Source organism: Equus caballus, chromosome 10 (genome assembly GCF_041296265.1).
Source record: "Equus caballus isolate H_3958 breed thoroughbred chromosome 10, TB-T2T, whole genome shotgun sequence".
Taxonomy (NCBI): Eukaryota; Metazoa; Chordata; class Mammalia; order Perissodactyla; family Equidae; genus Equus; species Equus caballus.
Window position 1 is genome coordinate 47,836,183 of NC_091693.1, and position 5,971 is coordinate 47,842,153.

The 5,971-nt window shown below is 43.4% G+C and overlaps 1 long non-coding RNA gene across 1 annotated transcript; it reads left to right on the forward strand.

The window, feature by feature from the left end:
• Nucleotides 1-2,233: 2,233 nt before the first annotated feature.
• Nucleotides 2,234-5,607, forward strand: LOC111775313 (uncharacterized). The gene is made up of 2 exons (XR_002810862.2): nucleotides 2,234-2,443; nucleotides 5,272-5,607. It is a non-coding gene; the product is annotated as an uncharacterized lncRNA (long non-coding RNA).
• The last annotated feature ends 364 nt before the right edge of the window (nucleotides 5,608-5,971 follow it).

The window sequence follows — 5,971 nt, forward strand, 5'->3', positions numbered from 1 at the left end:
ATTATTTGATTAAGGTGTTAGCTGCCAAGCTGCTTTGATGTAAAGCTACTCTTTTCCCTTTTGTGATTAATTAGTATTGAGTGGGGAGATATTTTGAAATGATGTAAATGTCCCATTTCCAATCAAACTTAGTTTATTCATATATTAATTTATATCATTATGGGCTCTGTTTCTATTTTATTCAGTGGTTTATAATCTGTTACTATCATTATTTATTTGACGATCAGATTGTCCCTGATTTGTCCAACAGCAGTTCCTTCAAACTGAGTCTTATCTCCTTTTGACAAGGCCTCACCATTCCTTGAACATTTCCTTTCTTTCTGATACAAAGCATTTTCCAGAATTATGTTGTACTTTTCAGGCTCAGCCCTGAATCAGCTGTTTCTCCAGGGATCCCTCGTTCCTTTCGGTGGAGAATGGTGTCTATAACGTAGGTGTGCTCCTTGTTCTCGGGGTATGGCAGCTTCCAGGAGCTCTCCCTGGACAGAACTAACCGATATATACATGCATTACTTTCCTATTGCTGCTGTAACAAATTACCACAAACTTAGTGGCTTAAGACAACACAAATTATTACCTTACAGTTCTGCAGGTCAGAAGTCCTAAAATCAAGGTGTCAGAAGGGCTGTGTTCCTGCTGGAGGCTTTGGAAGAGTTCCATTTCCTTGACTTTTCCACCTTCTAAAAGCTGCCTGCATTCCTTAGCTTGCGGCCCCTTCCTCCATTTTCAAGCCAGCAGAATAGCGTCTTCAAATCTCTCTCTCTTCCTCTCTGACCTCTGCTTCTGTCATCACATTTCTGCTTCTGCCTCTGACCCTCCCGCCTTCCAGTGTAATCACAAGGACCTTTGTTATTATTTTGGCCCACACAGATAATCCCAGATAATCTTCCCATCTGAAGACGCTTAACTTAATCACACCTGAAAAGTCCCTTTTGCCATAGAAGGTAATACATTCACAGATTTGGAGCATTAGGAGGTGGACCTTTGGGGAATGGGGGTCCATTATTCTACATTTCACAACATGTATGTGCGTATATACACATTTATTTATATATCTATATAACCATATTGAAAACCATGAGTTCACCTGGATACCTCCAGTTCTAACCCAACAACTACAGGGTCCATTCCAGGTTTCTCTGTTTCAATATTTGTGACTCCCTTTGCCAACAGTGAGAAACCTGTTCCCATTATCCTCAATGAGTTACTTATTTGATTTACTGCCTCCATGTGACCAGTCTCCTATTCCACTTCTGTCCTCTTAGTCATGGAGGAATGTCCTCCCACTCCGCCTGGACTCTGACACTTCACACCTGGCTGCCCTTCCACAGGGACACCCTCCTCATCCCACTCGGACTCTGCCACCCTGAGCCAGGCTGCCCCCTGCAGGAACACTGCCCTCACCCGGCTCAGGCTCTGACACCCCACCCTGAGCAGCCCTCCTGTGTGGGCACCCTTCTCACCCAGCTGGGGCCCCGACAGCTGGCTTTGACCGTCAAGACTCTCCTCTTAGGTGCTCTGGCCCACCCACTGGTTTTAGGAGCAAATCGTTGAGAGAGGGAAGGAAAGAGAAAGAAAAGCCCAAGTGACTTATATTTAGGAAGGAGAAAGGGCAGTAAAACCTTGATCGGAACAAGGGTGGGAACTGTGGAATGCTGCGGGGACGGGAGGTGGGGAGTGAGGTGGAGTACACAACAGAGGACTTGAGCCTTGAAGACATGCTCGTTCCTGGAATTGGCCCCCGTCCTTGGGCCTGTTTGCGTATTTGAGGAGTCGACTCGTATTTTTCTGGGCTGAGAAAGCTGCCACCAGCCTGGAGCCTCATCAAACCACTTTTTATTAAAAACCACCCTTTGGCTCTTATGTTTTTTATGCTGATTAAGAACACTGACTTGGCTGAAGGAACAAGAGGGCTGATTGTTGCTCTGTCTCTTGAAGCAGAAGAGGCTTTTGATCAAGTTGAGTGGGAGTTTATGTTTGAGGTACTTTAAAAAATGAAATTTGGAGATAAGCTTATGAACTGAATTTGAACTTCATTCTAAGTTCATTGAACAAAAATGTTTCAGATCCTTTTAATCTGGAAAAAGCCCGCTGCAATTGCCCTTTTAAACTCTTAGTTTTTTTTAAGATAAAGCTCTTTCTTAAATTATTTACCATTTATCTACCTACTGAGATGGGCACTTCAAAAATAAACTGTGAAGCTCAAAGATGTTTGAATTTCTTACTTTCCAAGGGCTGAGCACATTGGCTTGGGTGTCTCTCCCTTCACCCCGGCACCCAGAGGAAAGGCACTGTCTGGTGGTGACAAGGAAGGATCAGTTTCTCGGTGGCAATCTGGGGTCGTGCTTGGCTTCACAGCGCGGGACTGTGGGATAGTCACACAGAAAGCAGAAGCTTGTGGGTTCTAATCTCAGTTCCCCCACTGGCGTCTGAGTGCCTTTAGGTGAGTCATTTAATTTCCACATGTTTAGTCTGTCCCCTCCTAGACATGGAGCCAACGATACCCTCATCTGCTCATCTCCTAGAGATGTTGTAAGGGCCGATGGGTGTACAGGGCAGTCAAACGTTGCATATGTGTGTTGAGCTAAGAAAGTAAGACCATGAGCCCAGAGATGTCTTCAAGTTGGAGGTGATCTTTCCCTTCAGGAATGGGCTATGCTTATGGTGCTAGGATTTTTTGGCTATTTCTCTGTTTGTCTTATTAATTCAACTTATGCTATTATTAATTATACACATAATAATATGCTTGGTTCAACACAGATGAAGTCATCCACTTCAATATTTTTTGTGTACTTCCCATTGCCTGGCTCACTCTCTGTATTAGATTTAAGAACCTAAGTAAAAACAGAATTATGGGAAGATCAGAAAATGTGAAATATTTGTGAACAAATTCATGTCTATGGTTCTACTGTTAACTCTGAGGATTCATTTATTTGAAGAGAGGTTTCTCTTTTTATCATAAAACTTATCTGAGGGAAGCTGAGCTTCAGTTTCCTGAGTATTCGTGAAAGACACAGCTGAGTTTTTAACAGGAAGAGCTCCCGTTTGCCAATTTCTCATAGGAGGACAGTGCTCCCGAAGACATGGTATTCCACTTCATTAATTTCCATATAGCTGTTCCCTGCTAAAAATGATATTAACCTAAATGAGGCCCCTTTGCAGTGGCAAGCAGAGAGTAAGAATGAACATCATCAGTGTATCCCCAACACAGGGCAGTTAAGCCAGATTATACACAAACTGAAAACTAAACTAAAAATGATTATTTCATACTCCTGAAAAATCCTCATTTTGCGCACGTGGAAAGAATTTCTTTCCACAGCATATCCCCCACTCCATGCAGATGATCATTGCCCTCAATGACACTACTTTTGAACAGGCTGCAGCAAGAAATCTTAGCGCTTTTATATCAACCAGAGCTGCCATCTAAGTTCAAAACGCCAAGGGAAAAATAAAAAACACAAAATAATATGACACAGACTAGGAACTAAGGGTTTGGCAGCTTTGTTTCCAGTTGTTGGCTTTGGCTCTGGGTAGGGCTTCTGGTTGGCTGCTGTAGGAAAACTTTTGGACTATTTTCGACAGACAGAGCAGGCCACATGAAATTTCTATTATTACTTCAATCTTGGCTGGCTCTGGTGCACAGAATTGGCTGCCATCTGTCCGTCGTCCTGCAGCGTGTCATTGCTGAGCGATGCACGGGGACCTCCCCCAGAGCCTGCTTCAGGATCATTACCTCTTAGAGAGGAGACCATCTCCAGTAAGGTCTTCTCAATACTGTAGCTGCTGATGTTTCTGGAGGAGAACCAAGCTCAACCCAATTTTTCTTTTCTAAATCTTTGTCATTACTAACTGTGTCAAAATCTAAGGTACCAACCAGCTCTTAAGTCAGAAACCAGAAAAAATTCTATAGGATTACAACACTTAAGATTTGTGTGTATTTCTAAATATGTATCCAAGAACCAGGGAGAATGTCATCAATTCTCTAGGCAACTCCCACAGGGAGAGCCTGGGTTTGCTCCCCAAACCTTATTTGCTCCTTCTTGGTTAAGGCGGAAGGAGGAGGCAGTTTAAAGGACCTACCTGGGATTTAAACAGAACCCGCAAAACTTCCAGTGTTTAAAAGTAATAATTCCTATGTCTTTACATGTAGTGACCTCAGCACTGAAGAAATTCCAGGGGGCTGTGGTCTCACTCGTTGATGTTCACATTTCCTGGCCTCACACACAAGAAGAAAGACTACATGGAAGAAAGAAAGTCCATTTCAGTAGACTTCGGACCATGTGGAGTCCGCTCTGTGGTGTGCCAGAAAGTTGAGGTTGACTGATTTATGTTTTTGTTGAGAATCCTGAGTTTTAGGAAAATGGAATTCAAGCTGAGGGGGCAGCTTTACTTTTGCAATGGAGTTTTGTTTCTTTGTGCTCAAATCCCATTGCCTTGGGAACCATCAAAAATGGGAGAATGATGGGGCCGGCCCTGTGGCCAGTGGTTAAGTTTGGTGCGCTCCACTTCAGTGGCCCAGGTTCACCAGGCACAGACCTACACCGCTCATCGGTGGCCAAGCGGTGGTGGCTACCCGCATATGAAACAGAGGAAGATTGGCACAGATGTCAGCTCAGGGTGAATCCTCCTGAAGCAAAAAGTGGAGGATTGGCAACAGATGTTAGTCAGGGTGAATCTTCCTCAGCAAACAAAAAGGAAGAATGATGATGAGAGATGGAACATCTTTCTCCAGATTGGTTGATAGAAAAATTGGGCCAAGAAGGAACTAAGATTGTAGAGTGTTCTAATTTTGCCACCGATTCACTAGTTCAGTAACCTGAGGAGATTATCTTTGTTGGTTCACGACTCAACCTCCCTCTCTGTAAAATTAGGACACTGATGTTCCTTACATAGGTAGTATGGCAAGAGGGTTGAGAGCATGAGTCTGGGGGGCAGAGTGCCTTGTTTGAACTCTAACTCCATCACTTCTAACTGTGCGACTTTGGGCAAGTTATTTGACACACCCTTGAGCCTCAGTTTCCTCATCTAAAGTGAGGATGACAATAGTGCCTACTTTTTAGAACTGTTGTGAGGAATACATGTCATGATATAGCTAAAATGCCTGCACGCAGTACCCACTCAGTGTTAGTGTTAGTGTTGTTTTACTTCTCTGGAGCTCGTATTGGTATTATTATTATAACCTAACCGGAGATACTGAGGTAGTACAAAGAAGTAAAGAAATAAGCACAAATAGAAGTTCACCTTGAGTCTATTTTTTTTTTTCTTTAACAGGGCATTTTGTACAAGAACCAAGATTTCAAGAACTTTTGCAAATGTGGATTAACTGGAAATGTTTCACAACCTATCTACACGTGATGTCAGCGAAAATTTAAGGAACAAGCAGAGTGATGCTGGGACAAGGAGCAGAGTGGGAGGTCCCTACCTCTGTCATCACATCCAGGGGTAGGCCAAGGCATTGGCAGGATCTCCAGCAATATCCTCATAACAATTACTTTAGGTGGAATTTGGATTTTAGAAACATTAGCTAGTTACTCGGGTGAGGTGAGCACGCTGTCACTCCGGGGGCTGGGTTAATTGCATTGCAAATAAACAAACGCTTAAAGATGATGCATTCTGAAGCGTTCACTTACAGCAAAAGGCAAGCCCAAAGCCGTGGAGATGAGGCAAGAAGTCAGGAGAAACCTGGATCTCATTTAGGTTTTGTCTTTCCTGAGCTGGCTCTTCTCCATCTATTCAGGCTTATTTTCTGCTTTTCCTCAACATACCCTCTTCATTCTCTTCAGCTCTGCTTCCCATGGACCCATAGCTATGATATGCTCAGCTTTTACTCATGTTGGCCCTCTTGGAAAGCTTCCCTTTCTCATCTTCTTTTTCATATTTTACTCATCGTTTATGGCCTAAAGCACCTGCTTTCCTCTCCGTACGTCTCTCCCTTGCTATGCTGCTTTCATGATTTCTCTCAGCATCTGGA